General features: G+C 45.8%; 1 long non-coding RNA gene across 1 annotated transcript in view; it reads left to right on the forward strand.

Annotated features, from left to right (window-relative positions):
• The first annotated feature begins 2,190 nt into the window (after positions 1 to 2,190).
• The window catches only part of LOC138430833 (uncharacterized), a 35,209-nt gene continuing 9,554 nt past the window's right edge, over positions 2,191 to 27,845 (forward strand). Inside the window, exons 1-3 of the long non-coding RNA XR_011253401.1 lie at positions 2,191 to 2,699; positions 12,296 to 12,338; positions 14,935 to 15,003. This is a non-coding gene — a long non-coding RNA (uncharacterized lncRNA). The remainder of the gene's footprint in view (positions 2,700 to 12,295; positions 12,339 to 14,934; positions 15,004 to 27,845) is intronic.

Consider the following 27,845-nt stretch of genomic DNA (forward strand, 5'->3'; position numbering starts at 1 on the left):
AACTAGAAGTGCAAGAGGTTTAGTGTAGGAAGTACCCACGGAAGATCAAGAGGAGCGGCCGTAGAAGCCACTGGAAGGAAACCTTAGGCCAGGCTGAGGGGCTGGCACCTGCGAAAGGAGAGTGGAGGGGAGGGAGGAGCCTCAGGAACCCTCGGGGCGCAGCGCCCTGAGAAGGTCTCGGCTGCGCGGATGAAGCCCCAAAGCCACGGTGGCCAGTCGGAGGGGAGGGGTCTTGCATCGGCCCGAGGAGACGGCGGAGCGCAGGCATCCGTGAGAGCAGGCCCGCAGAGCGACCCGGGGTGGACGGTGGGGCGGATCTCAGAGAGGCAGCGGCCGCAGGTGGTTGGCTAAGCACGTTTCCTGCTGCAAGTTCGTTCCTGAAAGATGTGAGCGGCACCCTTCCGTGGGTCGTAAGCTAGAGGGCCAGAGGAGGCAAGACAGGATCAAAAAAAAAAATTCCTTCTTTCTTTTCCTTCTTCCCTCCCTTCCTCACTCTCTCCCTTCCTTCTTTCCTTTCCTTTTTTTTTTCACCTTTGCAGAATCTTAGTTCCCCAACCAAGGGTTGAACCTGCGCCCTCAACCTGCAGAGAAAACATGCAGCCCTAACCGCGGACTCGCCAGGGAATTCCCAAGGGAGGAAACTCTCTTTCAAAAATCAAGGTCAGCTCCCCACACCTGTCCTGATCATTATTCAAGACCACTTAGGGCCTGAGGACTGTGTATACGAGGGGAGGGCTTGTTCCCGTGTGCTTTCCGCCTGCTTTAGTAAGAGGTCTTCCAATCCGCTGTTCGAGAAGGATGAGGCATTTTGGAAAATGAGTGCATCTCCTTCCCTCTGGAGAGGGGTCAGCGGTGGGCTCTGGAGGGAAGAAGAGGCATTCTGTTTCTCAGAATGGGGCGCTGGGGAGGGTAAAGACTCCCACACTTCCTGTCGGCTCCAGCTGTATTCCTCTTGTTTTCCCCTCTCCTGAGCCATCCCGTGCCCCGTTTCTACTGAGCCATTCCTATCGTTATGTAAACGTGCTCTTGAAGAGCTTCCCTTTGTCCCAGATTCCTCTGCAATCAGCCTCCTCTTATTCCACATCCGTTCAAGACCAGGCTCACCAGCTCTCTCCTGTTCTTGCATACACATTCATTCCTCCCTTTATCTGACTCCAGTCTCACTGCCCTTGAAAAATGCAGTTGTCAAGGGCACCAGAGACCTCCATGCAGCAAACTTAACGACCAGGTCTCTGTCCTTGCCTGTGTGACCACTGGCCACTAACACCGCTGAGACCCCCTTCTTCTTGAAACACCTACCTTTCTCGGTTTCCCATCTCCTGTTTTCCCCCCATCTCTCTGGCTACTTCCTCTTTAAGTGTCCTTAGCTGACTCCTCTTCCTCAGTCAAGTCTGAACTTGGTGCTTTATCCGTGTTCTGAGCTGCGCGCTCCTTGTCTTCTCTGCTTTCTCCAGCGTTTCTTGGTCAGGATGCTTTGGGCCTTTGGGCTCACGTGCTAAGCCACATCAGCTCTGACTGACTCTTTGCCACCCTGTGGACTGTAGCCCAGCAGGCTCCTCTGTCCCTGGGGTTCTCCAGGGAAGAATACTGGAGTGGGCTGCCAGGCCCTCCTCCAGGGGATCTTCCAGACCCAGGGATGGAACCCGTGTCTCTTATGTCTCTGAAACTGGCAATCAGGTTCTTTACCACTAGCACCACCTGGGAAGCCCTTTGGCCTCTTGGGGAGGGACATTCTCTGTTGTGTGAGGTTTTTATGGCATTGAAGGACTTTTAACATCCCTGGTCTCCAGGCACCTAACTCCATTGAGACTGTGAGTTTTTAATCTGTTTTCCAGAAGCCAAATGTGAAAAGAGGTATTTGTGTCAGTTTATTAGGAAAGAGCTCCCTGAAGAATCAGAAAGGGTGTGGGGGAAGCCAGACAGGGAAGGGGAGAAACTGAGACTCGAAGATGTTTTGGGCCAAGATTCAGCCTCAGACAGATCCCTGCAGTAGCTCAGAGTGTAAATTACACCTCAAGGTTGCTCTGGCTTGGGAAGGGGAGCTGGGCTTTCATATTCCTACTTAAATCAGTCATCGCCTAAGAACTGCTGTGTATATGTGTGTGTGTGTGTGTGTGTGTGTGTGTGTGTGTTGGGGACCAGGATGTGTGGTGTGAGGACTCAGATAGGAACGCGGAAGTGCTTTTAACTCTCCGTTTTTGCAGCAACGCAGTCTAGTAGCTCAAAAGGAACCCCTGAAGAAAGTTGCAGATATGAGCCCTTAGAAGCAAAGCACCTTGAAGCTGGGGGAGGGGTGCTCAGAGCTGGTCAGGAGGATTCCCAGGACCTGGGAGGAGCAGGGGCAGCATCAGCTGTAATTGTCTAGAATGGAAACGTGGATGGAACGGGGTGGGTGGAGGCTGAGGGTGCGGAGGAGAAGAGGGGAGAGTGCCTCTCACCCGTGAGAGTGGTTCCCGGGGGTCTGCTTTCTGGAACGTTCTCAGGGGAGCACCTATAAGAAGACAGCTGTGCGAGTCCCAGGCGAGTTCCCAAGAGCTGTGCTGGTAGAGCCTGCATCTGCCTCCTGGTCCAGGACTCGCTCCCTGGGGTCAGCTGACCATCATCTGCACGCGAGGCCGGGCCTGCCAACGCCCGTCACGGCCTGGGCTGGGCTCGGCCCAGAGCCCCGGCACCCCACCAGCCTCCACACCTGTGTGCAGGTGAGTGCCAGCCTTCTCCTCACTGGGGGCAGTGAATAGGCATGTCTGATTTGCTGTCTTTCAGACTGAGGTTTCATAATTTAAAAATCACTAATTAGATGAGGTAAGCATGGAAAGAATAAATTCTTCTGTTAAAAGTGAGGAAACTGATTAATAAACCATTATAGGTACAAGTTTGAAAAGAGTGCATATAAATACACCACAAGTTGGAAAGAGAGGAAAAGAGGGAGCTGGCTGCTTCATTACGTGGAAATGTTGAGAAGCAGGGTGAGAAAAATCACCTTCAACCCTAACACCCAAAGGTATCTGATTTTAACATCTTATTTCTTTAGGATATTTTCCATCTCTACTGCTTTCATATAATGCTTTCCCTTTCTAACGTTACAATAAAAGCCTTTGCATATGCTATAGAATATTCTTGGAAACAGTATTTGAAATCGCTGCATAAAGTGCATATTGAGCTTTGCTCAACGCTTTCCCAACTGTTGGACATTGCAGGGTTTTATGCTTTTGTTTTCTAAATATCACTGCAATGGACAACATTATAGAGGTCTGTGTGTATGTATGCTTTGGACAACTTCTCCAAGATACCTTATAGCTTGTTGTGGTTTTACACCGTGTCTTTCCCCGTCTCTTGAGCGTGAAAATGAGATAAGCTTAGTGACCTGCATCTAATGAGCAGGCTATGGCAGAAGTGATTGGTGTGACTTTGGAGACTGGGTCATAAAAGGCCTGCGGCTTCTTCCTTGCTTTTTCTTGGGCCATGTGTTCCGAGTACGCCAGTTGACATGTTATAAGGATGCTCAAGCAGTCTTGTGGAGAGGTTCATGGGGTGACCAGCCTCCAGCCAGGCAAGTGAGTCATTTGGGAAGCAAAGCCTGTAGCCTCAGACAAACCTTCAGATGGATGTAGCCCTAGGCACATGGGTTGACTACAGCCTTACGGAAGAACTTGAACTAGGAACACCCAGCTAAGCTGCTCCGAAAGTCCTAACCTGCAGAAACTGTGGGGTGAAAAATCCCTGTTGTTTTGGGGGTAATTTTCAATGTAAAAACAGATAACTAATATAAGGCTCTTGATATGTTCAAATTGCCTTTTCAAAAGGTTATACAAATTTATACACTCATCAAAAACATAGATAAAATGGCTGTCTTTCTGTGTTACTTTTTCTACAAAGTTTGTGCTAGAAACAAGGTCTTTTATTTAAAGTTGTTTATTTCTTAAAGAAGGTGGCAGAGGAGGAGATCAAGATGGTGGATAAGGAGGATGCTGAGCTCACCTCCCACCATGAACACATCAAAAATACACCCCTGTGTGGAGCGACTTGCCCTAAAGACAACGTGGAGGCCGACAGAGGGGCTCTTCAACAACCATCAGTGTAAAGAAAGAGCCAGGCTTCCCCAGGGGCTCAGCAGTGAAGAGTCCACCAGCAATGCAGGAGATGGGGTTTCTATCCCTGGGTCAGGAAGATCCCCTGGAGGAGGGCCTGACAACTCACTCCATTATTTTAGCCTTGACACAGGAGCCTGGCGGGCTGCAGTCCATAGGGTCACCAAGGGTCAGACACAACTGAAGCAACTTAGCAGGTAGGCAGGCAAAGAAAATCCATGCAGAGCTGGGTAGGAAGGGAGCAGTAAATACTAGATAAGCAATAAGGATATACTGTGTAGTACAAGAAGAAATAACCAGCATTGTGTAATAACTTTAAATGGAGTACAATCTATAAAAAAAACGAATCACTACGTTGTATGTCTGTAACTAATATAATATTGTAAATCAACTGTACTTTCGTAATTAAATAAGGTAGCAGAGAGCCTTGTACTCAAGGAAGAGGGGGTGTGAAATGTCAGCGGATGGTACAGCCAGGGGATTAGCGAGTGGTGTCCTTGGGTGGTGCCCCTCTCCACAGGAGTTAGAAATCTCCCGGAGGAGGCAACATGGTGAAAAAAAGGACAGGCCGGATGTCGGAGAAAAACAGGCTACGCATGCGCATCTCAATAAGCAACTTGAGAGCTGCGAAGAAAGAGCGCCATCGCAGGATGGCTGGGCTTTGCCAGAACGAGAAAGTTCAGGAGCTCTTGAAACTGTCAGATCTGGTGATCTGGCTGGGAACCGGCTATGAGCTCCAGGTGACTCAGCTGAAGCCTCTGAACGATGGTAAAGAAGTCACAGACTGGGTGTGAGCAGAAGTGCGGAACCATGCCGGGGGCAGAGCCCCGGGACCCACAGATAAGGAAACGGGGTCTACGAGAGGCTAGATGACTTTTATCTAGGCCGCTTAGTCGATATGACGCACCACCTATCTCTACTCTCAAAAATAAGAGCTAGCATGAAATCTCCAAGGAGGCACTTAGCAAAGTGTGTTGAATGGCTACATCTGTTTATCTCTATGAGCAAATACAGTCATCCAAAGAATTCCAGAAAAAACAAACCAAACAAAACACCCTGGTTATCAGTTAATTCAGTATTGCAGTAAAAATGGAGCTTTTGAGCCTCAGCCCCTGTCTCCTGCCCAGCCCTGTTGCTGGGCAATTCACTGTGCTTGATTTGTAGGAGGTTACCCCAGGGATGGCAGTGTCATCAGCTCACTGAACACAGAGAAATGGGATTGTGGAGAGAATTTCTAAATGCAAGAGTGAGTTCATTGCTAAGCGAGGATACAAATGGGCTTGCTGCTTTTAAAATCACATTTAAACACACTGAACATGAAAATACAGAAATTTTTTTGATCTTCTGGTTATATTTTGTAGTTTATGAATCATCTTAGTCAACTTTTCTGGAAAACAAAGCAGTTGGTTTCACTCCTCAATGTCATGTTACTTTACGTGTCAATTGACCACATCCTCATTAATCTGGTTGCAGTGACTCAGCAGTTTTCAAAAGTCTTGGAGTCAGGGAAGTGTTTGTAAGCCTTTCCTTGCTACATAAGTCATGCACATAACAATAATCACTGTCATATCAAAATAGAATCATCCCTTAAGCAAAAGCCCAAATTTCCATTTTTCTCTACACTTTTGAAAGATTAGAAACAGGGAGGCAGATTTGTAGCAACATGGATGGGCCAGGAGATTGTCATTCTGAGTGAAGTCAGTCAGACAGAGACGGAGAAATATTGTGTGACATCCCTTCTCTGTGGAATCTAAGACTAAATGGTACAAATGAACTCACAAAATAGAAGCAAACTCACAGGCCCAGAGGAGGAGCTTCTGGTTGTGGGTGGGGGCGGTGAAGCAAGGTGGGGGGAGCGGGGCAGAGGGAATACTTAGGGGGTTTGGGACCGACGTGCACAGACGTATACACACTGCTGTGTTTAGAACGGATAAGCCGCAAGGACTCAGTGCTGCTTGGCAGCCTGGTGGCAGGGGAGCTTGGGGGAGAGTGGACGCATGTATGTGCGTGGCTGAGTCCCTTCCCTGTTCACCCGAAACTGTCACAACGTGGTTAATCAGTTATACCCCAATCAGTTCAGTTCAGTCGCTCAGTCGTGTCCAACTCTTTGCGACCCCATGAATCGCAGCCCGCCAGGCCTCCCTGTTCATCACCATCTCCTGGAGTTCACTCAGACTCACGTCCATCGAGTCCGTGATGCCATCCAGCCATCTCATCCTCGGTACAATCTAAAAAGTTTAAAAAATTATGGAGGCAGTGTTCTTACATTAAAACATCAAGAAAGCTTTGAACAAAATGTGGTGTTTGTAGGTTTTCAAATAGCCTCATATATGAGAATGAATATGCACGGTATAATCAACTACTTTCTGATTTCTTTGTTTCCAAAAGCTCATCCATTCCTCGTCCTCTTTATTTTGAGTTTATAGAGCAATTAGGAGCCACTTTTGTGAGTGGAAATGGAAAGCTGTTTTGCCTGTTCAGTCATGGAAGCCCAGAGCTGTTGACTGTGCTGTTTTCCCACCAGCAGCACACTCTGAGCTGCCAGTCGGGCGTGGTGGGGGCGTATAAACCAGAGCAGGACTCTATGGTCTTTACCGCCCGTGTCCTCAGCCTGCTTCATGTCTGGAGAAAAGCTTCGCCAAAGAGCTTGATCAGAGAACAAAATCATGCCGTTTGCGGCACAGAGGCAGATGAGCATGCTAAATGAAGCAAGTTAGGGAGCGAAAGAGAAGCACCATGTGATGCCACTTATATGTGGAATCTAAACTATGACACAGATGGCCTGTCCATGAAACAGTCAGAATCGTGGACAGAGAGAGCAGACCGGGGTGCCGAGGGGGAGGGGAGGGCGTGGAGGGTTGGCTGGGAGTTTGGAATCAGCAGATGCGGACTAGGATGACCACGATGTACAGAGGGGATAAACAACGAGGTCTTGCTGTATAGCACGAGGAACTATATTCACTATCTTGGGAGAAACCATAATGGCAAAGGATATAAGAAACAAAGTGTGTATAGATATAGATATAGATATACAGATATAGAAATATAGACGTATAGATATTCTCCAGGAGATCTTCCCCACACAGGGATCGAACCTGGGTCTCCCGCACTGTAGACAGACGCTTTACCGTCTGAGCCACCAGGGAAGCCTCATCTATACCTATATCAATATACATCCATCACATATATACATGTGTGTGTAGGCGTGACTGCGTTACTTTTCTGTCGAGCAAAGTTAACACAGCATTGTAAAGCAACTATATGCCAATTGGGAATTAGAAAAAATAGATTTTGGGAAAAAGGAGAAAAAGATGAATTTCACAGTTAATACAGATAAATCGTGCACTTAACCTGGCAACAAATAAACAAAGCAAATCTGTGATAACAAAACCGCCTCCCTCCACTTCTGGGAGCCGCGGTGAGGAGGCCGGCGCCCACTCCCGGGCAGGCTCGCCCTCCTGCAGTCCTCCGCTGCCTTGGTGGTCTCCAGTTCCCCCCGGAGCCCGCCTGAGGGGTCTCCCTGCCAAATCGCCTTTCACTGGCCTCCCCCAGGTTGAGTGGGTCTTGCCTGATGCATGGTGGTCTATTGCAAGTGATGGTATCCCTCACCCTACCAGTCTTCGAGCTTCCTGAGGGTACAGCCCTGTCTCCTTGGTGACCCCCGAACCTCACGCGACGTGTGGAAGTGAATGAAGAAGGGTGGGGATCAGTGCCAGCCCAGGCCTAGCAGCTAACTGGGAGCTCTAAGTAGCAGCTAACTGGAAGCTCTAAGGCGGCCTGTGGACCTCAGAGCCTGTGACCCAGGCCCATCTGTCTTCTCTTAAAAATATCCACTTTAGGAACTTACTTGGTGGCTCAGTGGATAAGAATCCGCTTGCCGAGGGCACACGGTTCGATCCCTGGTTCGGGAAGATCTCCCACACCTCGGAGCAACGACGCCCGTGGGCCTCAACCTCTGAGCCCGTGTCCCAGAGGCAAGCCGCGCAGTGGGGAGCCCACCCGCTGCGGGAAGAGGCGCGCCCACTCGCCGCACATGAACGCCCTCACAAAGCAGCCCAAAATAATGAATTAATTAAATCATAAAAGAATAAGACCACTTCGGTCCGTGCTCGGCTGGCCCACGCACAACCCTCATGGGGGAGGAAGCTTGAAGGGGTCTCAGTGACGCTCATCCCTCCAGCTGACTAGGGGAGGGCCGGGTCAATGCTTTCCTTCACAAAAGCAATTCTTTTTTATTTGATTTGTCGTTTATCAGCCTCCGAGTAACTCGCTCCAGGTGCAGAGAGGCAGGTGAGAGAGGGTGTGTCCTGGGGGAGGGGGCGGCTGGCTGGCTGCCCAGGCTGGCTCTCCCAGGTGTCATTGTCCCCTCAGGGCTGCCACGTGCTCAGCTTTGCACAACCGTGATATTTCACTCAGTGTGAAAGGGATCAGATAATCCAGCCCACAGGACTGATAAATATACCCCAAGACCCCAAACTATTCATCTACAAGGGAAAATCTCACTAGAGACCAAAGGGGAAATTCGTATTAGCTGCAGAGTGTGTTCCTAGAGGAAAACGCATGTAGGAAAGAGATGTCTAAATCCCAAGCTGCATGGAGGATGGGAGGAGGGACAGCGATGAGTGTCACTGAGCCACGAGATGAGATGCACTACTGCCCTGGTCCCTGAGCCGCCAAGCGGGCTGTGTATTTGTGCTCAGAGGCCCTGGCTGTGGCACCCACGAGAAAGTCCTTGGGTTTTGACTCCCTGCTCACATGATCGCAAAAGGAGCAGTTTCTGCTATCAGCAGGATTCCTCCCGACAAGGCAAACCGAAGCTGTCATGTCCCCAGTTCCGCATTAAAATGATAATCCAGGACACCTGGATTGGACTTCCGTATTTACAAATCCCTAGAGTTCTGCGTTGGCGTACATTAATTGCTGCATTTAGCTAATCTCATCCATCATGTATTAACTCAGTGATTTCAGTCTTACAAAATAAATAGTGTAACAAAATGGTCACATTATTCATAGGTTTGGGGGGTCTGGGCTTTGCTTCTCACTTTGATAACTGTTTTTGGGCACTTGGTACACACTCTCTGTAAGCACTGATGGTAATCATTCACTTGGTGCACACTGCCTGTAAGCACTGATGGTGATTATTTGTTAAGCAGGGCTTTTCAAAACTTCAGCCTCCGTGCACGTGTATCATCAGATCAGAGGAGAGGGTTCTGATCAGTGGCTTAAAAATGAATAAGAAATATTAGAATTCATGGACACAGGTAAATGTTTTCCATGTATTCTGTGTACTACATAGTGCTGTAAAATGTTTTTCTGCCTCTGGATCAGTGTTAAAGAAATTTATAAACCCCACCCTAGAGCTCAGATCTTCACTCTCTGCCTTAGAGAGCAGGATGCTTGTTGTATAAGAAGATGTTAGAAAATTTATGTAGATGAAACTTTTGCCTGTTATTGAGGGGACAGTCTACGTTCTGTGTCAGAGGTCTGTAGAAATATCCCATGTTGACAGTGTGTGATGGGAGGTAAAAAGCAGGTGCAAGGTATGTCCAGCCAAATGTAAATGAGAAAGTAGCTGAGAGGAAAGACTTCTGGATGCCGGCTGGTCACTGCTTCTCTGTAACTTGAGTTTCTCCTCTTACCCCAGGGCTTGGGGTTCCAGATGGTCAGGGCAGAGCTGCGCTGGGCTTAGTGAGTTCCGAGTGATACAGGGTCGTGGTGATGCCTGCTCAGATTCAGCTGGTCAGAATGAATAACGAGATTCTGATATGAAATTTAATTCTCTTAGGAAATTGTTCTCTTAAGCATGAATATACAGAATATATTTGGGCATTCTAGAAATTGTTTGGTAAACTCTTAGAGATGAAAATGCATTTTACTTTTTCCTTTGGAGTCCAGTGAATTACATTGTGCCAGTGTGTTCATGAACCCGTAGTGCTGAGTATTCTAAACGTTAGGCTGCATCCATCCATCCATCCATCCATCCATTTGTCCATCCATGAATGTACCCATCTGTCTGTCCATCCATTCATCCATTTGTCTGTCCATCCATCTACCCACTCATTTGTCCATCCATCCACCCCTTCCCTGTTGAGCACCTATGTACTCTGTGCAAGCAGTTTGCTCTCTTATCGTGTATTTTCAATTCCAGGAAATCTTAGGTTGGGTGGGAATAGGAGGTGGCATTGGAATAGGCCAGGAGGGGGTGAGGGAAGGACCCATAGAGATCTACAGCACCCTGGGGAACAGCTGATACAAAAGCCCTGAGGCAGGACCAAACTAGATATATCTTAGAAAGAGGGCAAAGGCAGCGGGGCTAAAGAATAGTTAAGGGGAAAGTACGGGAAGAAATCACATTAGAGAGACCGACATCTTCTCTATAGCTCTTCTGGCCAGTTTTTGCAATCATGGGAATCAGTTCAGTTCAGTCACTCAGTCATGTCCAACTCCTTACGACCCCATGGACTGCAGCACACCAGGCTTCCCTGTCCATCACCAACTCCCAGAGTTTACTCAAACTCATGTCCATCGAGTTGGTGATGCCATCCAACCATCTCATCCTTTGTCGTCCCCTTCTCCTCCTGCCTTCAGTCTTTCCCAGCATCAGGGTCTTTTCCAGTGAGTCCGTTTTTCACATCATGGACACCCTTCTGAATGAGAAGGTTCTTCTCTGTGTTTCTTTTTCACTAATTACCCTCAGAAGCCTCTTGTCTGACCCCCATACAGCTAAGGATTTTGAAAAGCTGCTTTTCACCTACTTGTCCATCCCAGTTCCTGAGCCAGTTTCTCATTGCCTGGTTTCTGAGCTAATCTTAATCTAGCCTGATGACACGTTAGGATCTTCACTCCCATCCGAGGTTGGGATCAAGACCGAGGCTGACGTCTGGCAGGTGAAAGGCCTGTCCCTATCCCAAGCGGCACCCTTAGCGCTCCCACTCTGCTGCCCAGCCTTGTTCCTCTGTTCCTCTCTGATTTTGCCTCGAGGTTGATACCCCAGCCTGAGTATCATACTGACTGGGGCCCAGGCCACCTTCCAGTCCTTTCCCATCCGTCTGTCCCCAGCCATTGGATGGACAGATTCCACCTGAATCCTGCCCACCGCCCTGCCCCCCAGCCCAGCACTGTGATGTCCACATCTGCTATGCAGGCGGAACCTTGGGCACTGATGCCGTCCGAGACTGCGTCTAAACAGCCAGGTCCTCTGAGCATCGTAATCTAGATTCTTGCTTTATCTCCTGAGGCCAGTCCAACTCTGGCACTCTCTTCTGAATTTCTCTGCCTAGTCTTCTCTTGGCAGCTCCTCTGTGAGTCTCATCCAGTTATGCACGTTGGTTCTAATCCTCCGTATTGGTCCTAATTCTAGCCCACAGGGCCAAGTCTATGAAGCGCTTCATAGATGTGAAGACGCTCACTGTTTCAATTTTCTCTTGCCCCCTAACAAATCACCACGGCTCAACACAATGACAGTAACTTTTATTGCTAATGATCTTGCAGTCTGGCCAAACCCAGTGGGGGGAAAGCTTATTTTTGCTCCATGTGGTGTCGGCCAGGGTAGCTTGCTGAAGTGAGGATCTGTATCCAAGTGGATCACTTAGGTGGGCTTGCAGGGAGCGCCGCGGGGCCGCTGGCTGCCCCCTCAGCGCTGCCCTGCGTGGGTCTGCCCTTGTGGCTGCTGGAGACTCCTTCTAACAGGGCGGCCGGATTCGAAGCAGGAGGGGATGGAAGCTGCCAGGCTGGAACTGGCACCGTGCCGCTTTCTCCCCATTCTCTTGGTCAAAGTCGTCGTAGCATGAGCTCAGATTCAGGAGGGTAGAAATACAGCTCTATTTTTTTAAAAAGGATAAAACAAATATTTTTTATTAAATACATTTCCCATGACTTATAAACTTCCTTTGGAAACAACTTTCTTGTGCCATAAATAGGTATTGTAAATGTACAAATATCTAAAAGGATTAGTGCCTAGAATATACAAAGGACACTGGAATAAATGGAATAAAGTAAAGGAGATAATAGAAAGTAGCACTTAGAAGGTGTGACTGTAATCTTGGAGAGGAGGAAACCCAGTGGCGAATGAAGTATGTGAAAGATGTTGAACTTCATGTTAAGTAATTTGAATTAGAAGAAGGTAAGATTTCAGGGCTGCCAGATGTCCTATATTTTGATGATGATGTAATTTTGATTTTGATATTGTAATTTTGTTTGTTGGCCAGCACATGGAGAGAAGAGGACCCGACGTCACTGCAGCAGAGAGAGGTCAGTTTTAAAATAGTCGTTATGATGTACACCTGAAGCTAATGTGTCATATATTAACAACTCAATTAGAAAGAACATTGCTTACTCCACAGACAGAATTTGCAATGTCTCATTTAAAGATCATTTTGAAATGTTCTAAAACCCTAAACTTTACTTCTAATTGTATGCCACAGAGAAATTTCTGTGTGTGATAAAAAAGACACACTGTAAGCTCCGTTTCTTGATTTAGGGACTGGACACACATCTGGCGGCCGTGTGCAATCTCGCCCACACCCAGAGGCTCATCTGACCCTGCTCTCCCGTGTCACCCACATCCCACTCCTTCAGTCTTCTCTCAGCTTGAAAGTCCCTGTTGCTTTCCCACGTGGCATCAGTCCAAGTTTTATCAAGATGCCTACAGCATTAACTGGGACAACAATAGTTACGGTCAAGCCAGAAACTGAGATGCGTCCTAGTGATGCTGAGATGACGGAGACATTGTCCCTGTCCTTAAGGAAACGTGGATTTAAAAGAATACTGTTATCCCCCTTCCTCTGATCTAGTTTTAAACCTCCCCCCACCGCAGGTATCCTACCAAGAACATAACATATATTTTAATATAAGCCTATTACAGAATATGAGAAGGCGATGGTACCCCACTCCAGTGCTCTTGCCTGGAAAATCCCGTGGACGGAGGAGTCTGGTAGGCTGCAGTCCATGTGGTTGCTAGGAGTCGGACCCGACTGAGCGACTTCACTTTCACTTTTTACTTTCATGCATTGGAGAAGGAAATGGCAACCCGCTCCAGTGTTCTTGCCTGGAGAATCCCAGGGATGGGGGAGCCTGATGGGCTGCCGTCTATGGAGTCGCACAGAGTTGGACACGACTGAAGCGACTTAGCAGCAGCAGCAGCAGCAGGACAGAATATAGAACAAGAGTTTCACCTTCTTTCTATAAAAGCTTACATCTTTCTTGATATAACCCAAGGTCATGCTCACTTCCTGCAAAGCTACATTTCATTGCTAACGGACCCTGAACTTATCATTGACTACGACTCTAAGGCTTCCTTTTCTACTGTCCTGTTGGTATGGCATGGCACCTGTGTCTTATACTCAGAAAGCTCACGTTTGGACTCAATTTATCTACTTAATATTGAAAGCTGTCCTTGTCAGGTTTAGACTTGTCGTATCTAAACTACTGTTCAGCCTATAGGATATTTTAGATCATCATCTCTTGCCTAACATAGCAGTGTTCAGTCAACACAAAGGTGATGTTGGTGCCCTTAGGTGTTCAGGCAAATAACTGATGACAATGTTAAGTGGACTGAATGCAGTCCCTGTGATCTACCGCTGGAGGTCTTCAGGGCCACACAGGAACCGCCATCCAGCTCGCAAAGTGTTCTTGCCCCTGGCCGCGAAACTTCATCTGATCCAACAGTGTACTGTGAAAATAGCTCTCCACTTATCTGCTGAAGTCCACGCACTTTTCCTCTACGGCACATCCCAGATCTCGTGGCCCAGGAACCCTGTTGGGGAAGAAAAACTATCAGGCAAATACCACATTTTCTCAATGAAAATATACTGTGTCCCAAACAGACTTACTCCTTTTCTAGGCTCTTAACTGACTTAAAAATATCATTTTGTGTTTTCATGATTTCTTTTTTGAGAATTAGTTTGATTGAAGTTATAATTCATGAACAACAAATTACACTCGCTTAAAATGTATAATTTCGCATATGTGACCACTTATATGTGGAATCTAAAATGTGATGGAAATCTACACATCTACAAAACAAAAGCAGACTCAGAGGCTTGTGCTTGCCGAGGAGGAGGGGTGTGAGGGAGGGGAGGAATGTGAGCTTAGAATTAGCAGACGCAAACTATTACATACGGGAAGGATCAATAACAAGGTCCTCCTGTAGCGCACAGGCAACTGTACTCAGTATCCTACAATAAGCTGTAACGGAAGAAAATATGAAAAAAAAATATGGCTGAATCACTTTGCTATGTAGAAGACGTTAACAGTTTTGTAAATCAATGATACTTCAATAAATTAAAAATATTAAATGTATTCTTTGATGCATTTTGACAGACTTATGAGATACATAATGTAAGAGGTGTGTAATCGTATGCAAATGTATTCTTCGATGCATTTTGATGTACCGTTGAAACCACCCCCGGATGGAGCCTCAGGACATTTCCACCGCCTTCCAAGGCTTCCTCTTGTCCTTTCTCCATCGCTTTCCTCGTCCATCCTTGGTCCTCAGGCAGATCTGATCTCCTTTCTGTCATCATAGGCTACTTGCTTTTCCTAGAGTGTGTTACAGATGTGCTTATACAGTGTGTGCTTTCTTGTGTTTTTTTTTTTTTCACTCAACGCAATGATTCTGAGGCTCGTCCATATCGCTGTTCTCCCATATTGCTGTGCTCCTTCTCATCGCTGAGTGGCATCCTGTTGCAGACACCTGTTGGCAGACATTTTTCCAGTTTTGAGCTCTGATGAGTGTAGCTGTTTTGACTGTTCATGTATGAATCTTGGTGTGGATGTGTGTTTTTATTTCTCTTTTGTACCTAGATGACTTCTCCTTTTAAAAAATTTTTATTTTGTTTTTTCACAGATTCTTCCTACCTAGAATTAACACCACCATTCTGCAGTTTTATGGCCTATTTTGGAAACTGCAGAAAAGGTAATCCACTTCCAACCTTCTGGAATATCTTTATAGTTCCTCAAAAAGTTTCCATTTACAACTTCTTTCAATTCTTGGAATATAGTTCCATAACTCAGAGAATGTATTCTCTTTTGGCTAACAGATTTTGGCATAAATTTTCCTGAAAACTTAATGTGTCAGACTAAGCATTTTATGTACATTATTTCATTTTCTGCTTATAACCATCTTATAAGAGAGATGCTACTTTATTTTTTAGCAGATGAAGAAACAGAAGCATAGAGAGATGATGTAAGTTGGCTAAAACTCTGACAGCTGAGCAGATAAGTGGTTTGAAGCTAGTGATTCTGGCTGGAGCTGGAGTCAAAACCATTTCACAACATAAGATAGATGGTGGTGATTATGATAAGAAACTGGGCGTTCAGCATGGTGAGTGTTTATAACAGGAAGATTCCTCTGGGTGAGGACAGAGGCAAACTTTCTTGACAGGGAGGTGATGGCTGAAGTGGGTTCTGAAAGCTGGGATGAATTTGGTCATGGTGGGGTGGGGACAGACTGATACAAAATTCAGATACACAGGCAATATAACCAGAGGCTCAGGGGCAGGGATGGGGCACCACTGAGCTGCCTCAGTGCAGAGATCTGTGCATGACAGGACAGGGGAAGAGTGACCTGGAGCCCACGCTTGCTCTGTTTGCACCCAACACGCCAATAAATTGGGAGATGAGATTTTGGGGGCAGCGGTCAACGACTTTAATCAGAAAGCTAGCAGACAGAGAGATGGCAGACTAATTCATTAAAAAAACAACAACCCCTCAGCAGAACACATGCCCCTCAGTCTGACTTCGGCTCCTTTTATACAGAGGAAGGGGGGTGGGAGGGCACTCTGCAATACCAACCAACGGCTGAGTGGGACTGCTGCTGCTGCTGCTGCTGCGTCTCTTCAGTCGTGTCTGACTCTGTGCCACCCCACAGCAGCCCACCGGGCTCCCCCGCCCCTGGGATTCTCCAGGCAAGAACACTGGAGTGGGTTGCCATTGCCTTCTCCAATGCAGGAAAGTGAAAAGTGAAAGTGAAGTCGCCCGGTCCTGTCATGAAGGTCGGATGAGTGGGACTGCTAATGATCGCTAACTTAGAAGAGGGGCCTGCTGTGACGTTGACCAGCGGCGTCACTAACTCTGAGGGGGCCTGCTCTGACGCTGACCAGTGGCCTCTCTAAGTCTGAGGGGGGCCTGCTCGGACAATGACCGGTGGCCTCTTTAACTCTGAGGGGGGCCCGCTATGACGCTCACCAGTGGCCTCTCTAACGCTGAGGGGGCCTGCTCTGACGCTCACCAGTGGCCTCTCTGACTCTGAGGCAGGCCGGCTGTGACGCTGACCAGTGGGGTCTCTAACTCTGAGGAGGGCCTGCTGTGACGCTGACCAGTGCTGTCCCTAAGTCTGAGGGGGGCTGGCTGACCAGTGGCCTCTCTAACTCTGAGGGGGGCCTGCTGTGACGCTGACCAGTGGGGTCTCTAACTCTGAGGGGGCCAGCTGTGACGCTCACCAGTGGCCTTTCTACCTCTGAGGGGGGCCGGCTGTGACGCTGACCAGTGGCCTCTCTGACTCTGAGGGGGGCCCGCTGTGACGCCGATCAGAGGCTGAGTGTGACTGCCTCAGTTGCTTCCTAACATCCAGGTGCCTGCCCTACCCTCATTATAATGACTTCTTGATGGACAGATCTTAAATACATATTTTAAAAACTTCTACAAATGTATACATGCACAGAACCTCCCCCGAATGAGACAGAAAACTGTTCATCACCCAGAATATGTGCTTTTTTCAGACAATCCTACGTCACTCCGTGACCCCTCCTCCACTCTTCTGGCTTATCACCATAGACTTGTTTCGACTGTCCTAGAATATCCCATAAACGGAACCACGCGGCATGTACTATTCTGTGTGTGGTGTTTTCTGACCTAACTGTTCTAGAAATTTGTCTGCAGTGGCTGCACAGATCTAGACTTCCTTCCTTTTCACGGCTGAGGTGTTTTCTGGTGTGTGAATACACCGTTGTTTGGCCAGCCTCCTGCTGGTCTGGGTTGTTTCCAGTCTGGGGCTGTTATGACTAGAGCTGCTTCTTGTGTGGACCTTTTTGTGCCCATATGGTTCTATTTCTTAGACAAATAGCTTGGAAGCCATGGCTGGGTCATATGGTAATCTTTTAAGAGATGGCTACACTGTTTTCCACAGTGTTTAAATTTTTAAAAAATATTTTTAGATTCGTGGGTTCTAGACATCTTATTCCTATAAAGCCTACCTCAAGACTTGATTAAGAATGCAATATTCACGTTAGGCTTACAATAGTATTTTCTGAGACAAGGAGGACTTGGCAATTACAGATGGCTGGCTTAGCCATCCACACCCCTTCCCCCGTAATTATGCTATAAATTAGGGGTGACCCTTGAGCCTCTTCTAGTAAGAACTTCGATTTCTGGAAGGTGAACGCAAAATCCTCCAAGGTGTTCTTAAGTGGTGTCTAAAGGAAAAACATGCTATAATGTCACAGAAGTTAATAATTTTAAGGAGCCTGTAGGCTTGGCAGTGGACTTAAATGCTTAACAATAATTCAAAAATGGCTTAGAGAAACTTAAAAATGTGAATCATTAAGTGGGTCTGAAATTATGCTCCTGACATGTGTGTGTGACACACGAGAGCACTTACCTGGGAATTTATTACCGGCTTCTGAGCAAACAAAGCCTGACCTACATTTGACTAAAGTCAGCTGTCTTTGGTTAATCCTATGGGCTTCTTTTTATTAATGACACAATTGCTAATGTGGTAGAACATTGTCATTACCGAACAGCACGGTGGGATGAGCTGCAGCTGTTGCTCCTCTTTCTGAACCTACCGAGTCATTAAATCTGAGTTTGGGAGGAATACAAGTTGTAAAGATTATTCAAATTCTGATTCAGAAATAGGACTACTGGGAAATTGTAGGTACATAAAGTAAAACTTTGAATCAATCAAGGTTCCTTTTTTTGGTGAAGGTTGAATGTTCAAAATTGTTCCTTACATTTCATTTAAAATGGAATGTCAAGGAAATAGAAGGTGAAGGAAAGAAAATCAAAGAACAACAATAATTACACACTAAGTCTCTTTTATTGCAAGGAAACTGATGTATTGTTACTGGGGAAATATTAGGAAGATAATTTTCCTTCAAAAGATCATAGCATTTTAAGAATCTTAATATTAGTTTAACAAGGATTTGCTTTTGTCCTAACAAGCCAGAGAAGAACTGATTCCTCTTCAATATCTAAGGGAAATTTTGTTACACTGTTTGTAGGTCTTCCTTGCAGAATTTTCTCTTCTTTTGGAATTCTTACTTTGCCTTTGTTGACAATTAGTCCTTTGTAAAGGGTATGAACCGGTAGTTTCCAAACAGAGTGAAGTTACCTTAGGGTGGCTCAAAAAAATGTTCAGTTTTTGAGGCGTGTGTGTGTGTGTGTGTGTGTATGTGTGTGTGAAGTTGCCTCAGTATAGTGATATTCAATATTTGTTGAAAACCACAAAAACTATCAGCCCAAGATACTTCACGGTTTCTTCAGTATGACTGGACTACATCCCCTTCCAGGGGGTCATATGTAGTTGCTGGATTTTGACAGCTGCTGTGTTAAACAGCAATCACCACCTGGAACACCAGGTGGGTGAGGGTTGTGGGTGCCAGTCCACACTGATCCCAAAGTTGTGCAAGGAACTAGGATGCACACATCCTGATTAATAAGTGCTTGTGATTATTTAAGGATGAAAAAAAAGCAGGTTTTCTTTCAGTTTATGCACGTTATTTTTTCAAATGGCTACTAAATTGTTAGGAGAAAAAAGAAAACAAACCCAACTTACCAAGTTGTATGGACCTAACTATTTAGTACATAAAGCAGCTGATTATTTCTTTGGAGTTAGGAATGCTGTGAAGACAATTTCTAAGTCACTTAAGGATCCCTTGAAAGTGAGAAATTTTAGGAGCACCCGGTGTAATCTGATGATCATGTAAGGTAACTTGTGACCTGTTATATCCGTTACTGTGTTTTGGAAGTTATTTTTAAAAGTTGGGAGAAATAGAGTTCACAGAGAAGCCTTTCTTTCTTTTACTTAAATTGAAGTATAGTTGATCTACAATGTCATGCTAATTTCTGCTGTACAGCAAAAAAATCACAGACTTGGATCACTGTGATAGTGAATGGTTTGCCTTGGGAATGAACCGAGGTCATTCTGTCATTTTTGAGATGGCACCCAAGTACTGCATTTCAGACTCTTTTGTTGACTATGAGGGCTATTTCATTTCTTCTATAGTTTGCCACAGGATATTGAAAATAGTTCCCCTGCTATACAGTAGGACCTTGGGGTTTATCTATTCTATGTATAATGGTTTGCCTCTGCTAATCCCAAACACCCAACCCATTCTCCACCCCACCCTCCATACCAAGGTGTTTTTGTATGACATCCATAACTGGTCTCTCTACTTGAGCTCAGGGGTTGGCCAAGGGTTTGTCCAATAGCTGGCTCATTCCACAGTACGTTCAGTCATGAGAAGTGTTGCTGAATGCATATTTCATACAAGGTGCTGGGGTTCACATCTTTGCTGAGATGAGCTCACAGTCCTGCAGAGGCCTGTGCACAAGGTTAACCAGACGAATCAGATACAAAGCGAGAACTACTACGGTTGAGAAATGAGCTCAGCTTTTTGGGAACACTATGACAGTGTCTCATGACTGAGGGGTCGACAAGCCCCATCTGAACTGGCTCTGAAAGAGTTCCCCCAACTCCAAAGTATGTGAAAACCTGTTGACATAGATTAGTAGATGTTTATAGTGAAAGTGAAAGTGAAGTCGCTCAGTCGTGTCCGACTCTTTGCGAACCCCGTGGACTGTAGCCCACCAGTCTCCTCCTTCCATGGGATTCTCCAGGCAAGAATACTGGAGTGGGTTGCCATTTCCTTCTCCAGGGGATCTTCCCGACCCAGGGATCGAACCCAGGTCCCCTGCATTGCAGGCAGATGCTTTAACCTCTGAGCCAGGGCTATATGGGTAACTATAGACTAATTTTTTCTTTTTTAATTTGATTTTTATTTTATATTGGAGTACAGTTGATTTACAATGTTATGTTAGTTTCAAGTGGACAGCAAAGTGACTCAGTTATACATATATATATATATTTCAGATTATTTTCCCATTTAGGTTATTAACAGAATATTGAATAGAGCTCCGTGTGCTATTCAGTAAGTCTGGCTGCTTATCTATTTTACATATGTGCTTAGTTGCTCACTTGTGTCCGACTCTTTGTGGCCCTTTGGACTGTAGCCCGCCAGGCTCCTCTGTCCATGGGATTCTCCAGGCAAGAACACTGGAGTGGGTTGCCATGCCCTCATCCAGGGGATCTTCCCAACCTGTGGATCGAACTTGGGTCTCCTTTATTTCCTGTATTGCAGGCAGATTCTTTACCCACTGAGCCATCAGGGAAGCCCCATTTTATATATTCTAGTGTGTATATGTTAATCCAAAATTCCTAATTTATCCCTTCCATCCACCTTTCCCCTCTGGTAACCATAAATTTGTTTTCTAAATCTGTGAGTCTGTTTCTTTTTTGCAAATAAGTTAACTTGTATCACTTTTTTAGATTCCACACTGAAGTGATCCTATATGACATTTGTCTCTCTCTGCTGACTTGCTTCGCTTGGTGTGATAATCTCCAGGTCCGTCCGTGTGGCATTACTTCACTCTTTTTATGACCGAGTAGCGTCCGCCGTGTGCACTCACCACGCCTTCTTTATCCATTCCTCTGCGGATGGACATTTAGGTCCTTTCCAAATCTTGCCTGTTGGGAATGCTGCTACTATGAACATTGGGGTGCACATACCTTTTCAAATCATGATTTTTTCTGGATGTATACCCAGGAATGGAATGGCTAGGCTGAGTTTCTAGATCTTTTTTTTTTAAATCAAGGGGCTAGTAACAGCAAAGAAGGTTAGTAAAATATCACTGCTGTGCTGGAGTCAGAGGCCAGGGTGAGACACAGGCCTGGCTTTTTCGTCAACTCACTGGGGACCCTGGAGCATAGGTGGCAGTAACCTTCTCTGTCTATAACCTGAGACCATCAGATTACATGGTCCTGGTGACTCTAAACTGCATAAAATTTAACAGAATGCATTTAAAAAGCACATGCTTGGTTTATGAAACAAAAGAAAATTTTAATTGGAAAGCATTTTAAACTTTTTTTTTTTTTTAAGTAATGTACTATTTGGTTAAATAATAGGAGACATCTTGGAGAAGATCTCAGAAATAGATGCTTTAATCTGGAGTTACCCTGTCTATCGCTCACTCCTTTGTCTTCTGGAAATGTTTATAATCATGAAGGGTTGGCTCTGTAATGGATCCTTTATATTTTTCACAGCGAATGATAAAATCGGTCCCGCAACAGCCCTGACGTTTTGACACTGATGCTCGTAGATGTTGCTAAGGATCTGATGGGCTCGTCGATGTTGCTAAGGATCGAATGGTGAAAGGACTCAGCATGAACTCACCTCATGAGCTTTCCAGAGGCTCGTGAGAGAAGCTGAACAATAGATTCCTTGATGAAAGTCCCGGGTGAGGAGAAAATGTCTGCAATGTGTGTGTGCTTATTTGTCAGGAGGGCGTGGCAGCCCACGCCAGGATTCTTGCTTGGAGAATCCCCAGGGACAGAGGAGCCTGGGGGGCTACAGTCCATGAGGTCACAAAGAGTCGGACACGACTGAGTGACTTAGCACAGCACAGCACATGATACTGTTTAAGGTCTCTGAGGAAATTGGTATTTGAAATTATTTAAGATACTGAAGCTGAAACTCCAATACTTTGGCCACCTGATGCGAAGAACTGACTCACTGGAAAAGACCCTGATGCTGGGAAAGATTGAAGGCAGGAGGAGAAGGGGACGACAGAGGATGAGATGGTTGGGTGGCATCACCGACTCAATGGACATGAATTTGAGTAAGTTCTGGGAGTTGGTGATGGACAGGGAGCCCTGCGTGTTGCAGTCCATGGAGTTGCAAAGAGTTGCACGTGACTGAGCGACTGAACTGAACTGAAGATACTTAGCCTTGGAGGTGGCAAATAAGATTTTCACCAGATTCTGTTTATTCTGCTAGCGTGATGATGGGAAATGGGCTTGGAGTGAGCCGCTGTGACCGCTTGGAAAGTTCAACTCTCTGCGTTGCAGATCTGCGAAAGAAGGCTGACAATAAGGCTGCTTACATCGTAGGATGGAAAGGCGTGGTGCGCGCGTGCGTGCTGTTACTTTGTGTCCGGCTCTTTACGACCCTGTGGACCACAGCCCGCCAGACCCCTCTGTCCATGGGGCTCTTCAGGCAAGAATACTGGAGTGGGTTGCCGTGCCCCGCTCCAGGGAATTTTCCTGACTCTGGGATTGAAGCTGTGTCTTCTGTGGCTCCTGCTTTGCAGGTAGATTCTTACTGCTGAGCGCCTGGGGAAGCCTCAGCAGAGGCGACAGGCGCCATGAATTACCTGCATTGTCTGGCGAAGCGAAAACACTCAAAGCAAAGATTTCTTACGGTCGCTCGGGAAGATGATACAGCGGGGCCAGATGCCGAAAGGACGGGCCCATGTCTTGGATTAGGAGCGCACTCGCCGTGTAGCCTCAGATGAGTCCACGATGATCTTCAAATCCTGAGTCTTTCATTTGTAAAACTGAAAGTACCGAGTCTGCTTTCTTCTCCTCTAAGCCTGTTGTAGGGACCGGAGGAGAATGTGAACGTGGAGTAGTTCCTGCCTGCCACGGGCCGGCGGAAGCGATTCCCATCCCCGTCCTAGCGCACAGAGGGGCTCCCAGGGAGACGCAGGAAGAGACGGAGGCTTGTTCAGCGCCTTCCCGCAGCACAGCCTATTGACCGTCTCCAAAACACACCGAATTCAGTCCACTTCTTTGCCTCTGCTGCCATCTTATCTCCAGATAGCATCGTCTGTCACTGAGGGAGGTGGCCTCTTTGTTGGTATTCTGCTTCTGCTCCTGATCCCTTTTAAGCCGTTTCCCACTCAGTTTCCAGAGCAGTACTCTTCTGCTTAAAGCCCTCTAGTGGCTTCCCATCACACTGGGAAGAAAATCTATGCTCTTGACCTTGAAGTCTTTATGCTGTCTGCTGCACACCAGCCTCACGAGCCATCCTTCTGTTCTTTAAGAAGGCCAAGTTCGTTCCCAGGAGCGTCGTCTATTATAAGCGTGGCCCTGCCAGTCTAGAGCATGCTTCCTCCTGATGGTTCCCGCAGTCCTCCAGGAGCTATTTCTTGTTATTATTTGGTCTCCCTGGAGAGGACTTCTCTGGCCATTTTATTGTGCTGTCCTATTTTCATTTCTCCGTAGCTTTTGATCACCATCTAACTTTCTCTTTGAAGGCTAGCTTCAGAAGAACAGTATTCTTCTCTATCTTATTTCACGTGTCATTCCTAGGAACTGGAAAATATCTGGCATACAAGAGGTGCTAAAAAATCCATTAGCTAAATGGACAGGGGTCAACATGAGCAAGGACATGTTTGTTGTTACTAACTTTTTATCTGTTTCACTTAGAAGACTCTAAAGGACCTCAAATCTCCTCCAGCATAGAACTTCAAAGGCTTGAATTTACCTTCTTCGTGTACACCTCATGGAACCTGGAATGGCTCATAGCTTCTAGAAGGACCTGGCTGTCTGCTTTGGGGATAGAGTTGACATCTGGGGAGGATAACACACAAAGAAAATAAGACTGAGGGCATCACCAACAGTAGAATGGGTCTGTAGTGGTAGAACATCTCCAACAAATGGTTATATATTTATTCAATGGAATATAAGCAAGAGACCAGTGTTGCTACTTGAGGCAGTATGTTGCAGCCATATGATGAGGGAAGGAAGCAGCTGAGTACAAAGTCAGCTGAATGATTCCACTTATTTGAAGTCCGTAAACAGACAAAACTAATGTATGGTGACTCAGCTCAGGGTGGTGTTTACCTTTGAAAGGAAGGTATTGACTAGGATGGTGCATGAGAATATTCTGTTACGTATGTAAAAGTGAATCCCCTTTTATATTTAATATGTGCATGTTTAGCCTGTCCATTATGTGTGGCTGTCTGTGACCCCATGGACTGTAGCCCGCCAAACTCCTCTGTCCATGGAATTCTCCAGGCAAGAATACTAGAGTGGGTTGTCATGCCCTCTTCCAAGGGATCTTCCCAACCCAGGGATAGATCCCAGATCTCTAGCATTGCAGATGGATTCTTTGCCATCTGAACCACCAGGGAAGCCCAAGAATACTGGAGTGGGTAGCCCATCCGTTTTCCAGGGGATCTTCCTGATCCAGGAATTGAACTGGGGTCTCCTGTGTTATGTAGGTGGGTTTTTTACCAGCTGAGCCACACAGGGTCAGCTGTCGGGAGACATGACGCCCTGGATTCCGTGGGTGCAGTAGACCAGCATGCACCTTCCCGTTGTTTGGATTAACATATATACACTGACACATAAAACAGATAACCAACAAGGACCTGCTGTATAGCACACGAAACTCTGTGCAATGTTCTATAATAGCCTATAAGGAAAAGAATTTGGAAAAATAGATATGTTAACTGAATCACTTTGCTGTACACCTGAAACAACATAATATTGTTAATCAACTATACTTAAATATAAAATAATTTTGAAAAAATTTAAATAGGATAATATTTTTAAAATTTAAAAAAAAAAGTGAAAAAGGAAAGTAAAAAGACTTTACCAACGTATCCTTCAAGATTCAATAATTAGCCTAATTGTGGGGTTGCAACTCCAGTGCCCAGAGAACTGAAGCTATTCAACATTACTCAATAGTTGAGATTTCAGCAGCAAAAACAAGCATGGGAAATGCTGAATTCTCGAGTTTAAAAAGAAAAGCATAAACAGTGACATACATTGCAAGCAAAATTTAGCTGCATGGCAACAAAAAATCAGACCACCTTCTGATTAAAAAGAAGGAAAAACAGCATACATTTCTGAAACACAGGAGTCACAGGGGTTTTGATAGGACAGACTAACCAAGGGAAGCCCTCACCACCTAACCCCGTTCACGAACAGAGCCGTAGTTTCCTCTAGGTTAAGATGCAGTGTCTTTCTCAAGTACCGTACCCCCCTGAACTCCGTGGAGTAGAAGAGAAGGTCATGGGCAAAGGGTCTGCAGGCAGGGGACGCGGCATCCTGAGGCTTGTATAGCCATTTAATTAGATGAAATGACAGCGCCATAGACCACTGCTTGTAGGACTTGCATTCTCCACAAGTTACGGGGCAGCTATTTATTCTTTGCAAAGAGTGTTTCCTTTCCTCCTTTTTGGCTCAGATTCCCTTGGATTTTTCAGAATGATCAAGTTTTTGGAAATATGTTTCATGTGGTTTGTTTTATTTTTAAAGGTGGGAGGGGCATATGTGTGGTGGAAAAGCCAGCTTCAAACGTGAAATCCTTTCCTAACTTCTTCACAGGAAGCTCACATTTCCAAATGAGCTTTCACGACTGACATTTCGAAGAGCGTCGTGTTTTAAGTTCTTCACAGAAGACCCAAGTTTGGCTTGAAGAGCTGGCTTGAAAAGCACAGTTTCCTTATTTCCACAGAACAAAATAGCTCGCAGTCTGCAGCCGTTCAGAACTGGGCAGCACTGTGGGAAGCGGTGCTTTAGTTCCTGTCTCCTGAGGTCCCTGCGGGCTTCCTCTTCGGTTGCCCTGTCTTATTGGGTCTTCCTCAGGAACAATCCGTGTTCCTACCACCTGTTTTCTTGGGTCTTCCTCAGGAACACTCCATGTTCCTACCACGCTTTGTCCTGGCTTCTCCAGCTTGTGCTTATAAGCACCAAGTGGGCCTTTTCATCACTAGCTGCCTGGACTCTTCCTTGCGATAAACACTGCCCTCTGCTTCACCGCAACTTGCTGTCAGAGGGCTGGTTTTACTGTGTTCAGGCAAGCTGACCCAAGCTTGGTTTGGTAACAGTTTGAGTTGAGGTCCTAGTATTTAAACCCAAAGGGTCCTGACTGATCTCTTAAACTACGTTGGGGTCATGTTTACAGCAGTCCACATGTGAGACTATAGTTCATTTTCCTTTTGAATTTTAATATATTTTTTGTACACCCTCATTCAGAAGATTTAAATATGTTATCTAGTCGAGTCATCTGCAGTGATTTGTCTCTTAATTTCATATTTCAATTCATTTACGTGATCATGCGTTTCAGTGACCATACCTTCCTATTAACTCTGGTTTTATTTTTATTGCAAATGCTTTTTGCATTTTATGAATTTGCTCTGTAAACTAAGGCTACGCAAAATCGATTCCCAGTTTTTAGTGAGCTCTTACTCTTTTGATGGAAACAGCAAAATGACTGAAATGTTCCACATTTCATACATCATAAAGCAATATTCTATCATGAAGTGGTAATCAGCATTCCCAATATTATAAATACTTGTTTGCAGGAAACTGCTGGCACTTGTAAATTTCCTTCGGTTACTCCCACCCTTCTGAGTTATGACCAGGAACAGAATTCTGTAGTGGTTTTTTTTTTTTTTTGTCTTATTGCTATTTCAAAGCAGGCCTTTGTGATTAAGGAAAATTTTTGACGGGTATCGCACCTAGGGTAGGCCAAAGGGGTGTGTCAAAGGAGTGTGATATTAGTGTAAGTGTGATGTGGTTTTGTACCTTGAATGCTCACTGAATGCCATTTGTGCTCTGAGGACATTTTTAGGCTTCAAATAAGATACATCACAACATTCCTCCCTGTGTGAGCACTGGGCCCCTGCCTGCCCTGACTGCCTGCTGGCTGAGTGGCCCCAAGGAGCTCATGGCATTCTTCATTGTATGCCAGGCTGTGTCTCAACTCGGAACTTCTAAACACGCTGGAGATAGATGGGAAATAACGCGTAAAGCTAAGAAAAGAGCTGCAGAAAGTGAAAGTGGTAGAGAGGTGTCTCCATCCTCAGGTGAGGCGCCCTAGCTTTCTGGGGCCGAGTGGGGCCCCCTGTTCCCTCTGGCTCCTGCCTGCATGGGGGAGCTCACGGCACGAATGGTTTCTACAAGTGAGTTGAAAATTAGATTTTTTTGGGGGGAATAGATGTGCCTTCTGAGAGCAATTTTCCAAAGCTGTAGTTCTTAGTAAGGAAGAGCTACAACCTTTGGAAAGTCCCTAATGCCCAGCTGGTTGGGATTCTTTCCAATTCAAGTTGTCAGTCATCAGCTATAATGTGGTGATGAAGGGAGAAAGTGATTATTTTTATCCACATCTTTCATAGTAGATAAATGTGTGCCACTTCATTTTTAACTCTGAGAATGAAATTTCACGATTTATTCCGTTTGCCCTGTTGCTTCAGATTTGTTAAAGACAGTCTGTATCTGATGAAGTTACCTCTGAAGGGAGGCAAACACCTTATTTCTTACCAAATTTGATGTTATTTGTTACCAGATGTTGTCAAGAAGGTTTTGGCAAACACCAGGGTTCAGTTGGTGAGAGAGAGTCAGCATATGATACCGTAATACCATGCCGTGCATTATATATATATAATATATACACATACATACATACATACAGGGACTAATTGGTCATAGCAGATTAGAAATTTAATTTTTCAAATCACTAATAACATTTCAAACCTACATTTCTGGCTTTGCACTTTTTATTAACAGAGGTAGCTAAAATAAATAAACAAATAAAAGGTTGCTGGTCACTGGTCCCGGTGGGAAGCTGGCATTGCCAAGGGTGTCGCATTCAGACGGCCACAAGGAGGAGCCCAAGCATCAGACAGAAAAGGAGCACAAACCAGGAAGTGAATCTTGCTGCTTGGGGCAATGTGTTAAGACCACAT

The sequence above is a fragment of the Ovis canadensis genome, chromosome 26 (assembly GCF_042477335.2).
Source record: "Ovis canadensis isolate MfBH-ARS-UI-01 breed Bighorn chromosome 26, ARS-UI_OviCan_v2, whole genome shotgun sequence".
In the NCBI taxonomy this organism is placed as follows: Eukaryota; Metazoa; Chordata; class Mammalia; order Artiodactyla; family Bovidae; genus Ovis; species Ovis canadensis.